The sequence below is a fragment of the Macadamia integrifolia genome, unplaced genomic scaffold (assembly GCF_013358625.1).
Source record: "Macadamia integrifolia cultivar HAES 741 unplaced genomic scaffold, SCU_Mint_v3 scaffold420, whole genome shotgun sequence".
NCBI lineage: Eukaryota > Viridiplantae > Streptophyta > Magnoliopsida > Proteales > Proteaceae > Macadamia > Macadamia integrifolia.
Genome location: NW_024870234.1, coordinates 1 through 1,517, shown reverse-complemented (window position 1 = coordinate 1,517; position 1,517 = coordinate 1).

Below are 1,517 nucleotides of genomic sequence, written 5' to 3'. Positions count from 1 at the left end.
TGCAGAGGTACTAACTACTATATTTTGAGTTACTAGTAGATCCTTAAAGGAAGCTTCTTCCTCAAAGTCTTGCTCAATCAATTTGTTTTCATTATAAAGTTAAAGAGTATGAATTCTCTGTTTAAGACTCTTTACTTTAGTTTTTAACTTCATTGAGGTCCTTACGAAGTTCCTGAATAGTAGGATCTCGGGTTTGAGAGGTAGCTTTAACCCGATTGATTATAGTTTTAAAACTGTAATCTTGAACCGCATGTTTATTTGGAATCGGGCTAGGCCTATTATTATCCTTTACTAATGTGATATACTCATTTAAGAGTTGAGCCTTAGTTGTAGGATCAGTGACTTGGTCAATGGTTTTTAGAAGAAATGATTATTCGGTCGAAAGAACCATCAACCCATTTTCCTTGAGCATAGCCTGATAAGGATCACAACTACAATGGGAAGTCTGAGATTTAGACTCAGAAGAATCACTGTCAAACTCAAGTTAAGCAATATCTTGGTCTGAGTCGGGCTCTATATTGAACTTAGGGTCGGACGAGCTATATAGCAAGATTTTTTCAAGATTTTGCTTTAGTGAGTCATCGATTTCGAGGGCATTAATTCTAGCCTTCGTGCAACATTTATTCTTATAGTGTCTTACTTTTCCACACTTGTAGCAAATAGGAGGTTTGTTAGAGGGAAAAGTGTTTTGAGGACGAGATTTGGAAAAGCGTTTCTTGAAGAAGCGCTTAGATTTAGATTTATATGGTTTGGCCTGATTTTTAGGCTTAGAAAACTTAGAGAGTTTTTTATGAGTCCTTTTGGGTCCTGAAAGACGAATCTTCTCGAATCCAAACTACTCACAGAATTCTCCAAGTTCTCGAAATCCAACTTGTCTCTCTTTAGACAATTGTTTTTTGAGTTTTAGGTATGTGTAAAGTTAAAAACCTTCATTGCATATTTCAGTGGCTAATTCCCCGTAGGTATATTGCTCGAAGGGAATAGTGTCGTTATGCTTTGCTTTAAATCTATATACCTTACCTTTTGAGCAAATAAAGGAGGTAGACCAGAGATGTACTTCTCATTCCATATGGAATTGTTGCAGTCCTCTCTAAAAAAGACTTCTCTATACCATCTATAATGAGATAGTGTAGGATAACGAAGATTTATAAGTTGTTCTCTTGTTTGATCAGCTAGGATTTCAGCTGGTCCAACAAAATGAAGAGTTACAGTATAGACCAAAGTATTAACCGCATCTTCTTGGTTGAAATAAACAGTTCCCCGAGCAAAATTACCATCAACAAGTTGTTCAGTGAGTTGTTGTAGGATACGGCTCACAACATTTATAATTTGTTGTCTAACTTCTTCAGACAAATAAAAATCCCACCAACCATGAAGTTGGCTGGAAAATCTTGTTGCTATCATTTTAGCAATGTCAGAATCTGATGAATGATTTAGTTTTATTGTTGTAGCATACATAAGCATCTGTTTCAAAAGATTGATGATTTGGTATTCAGATAAACCGAAATTAGTAGGTT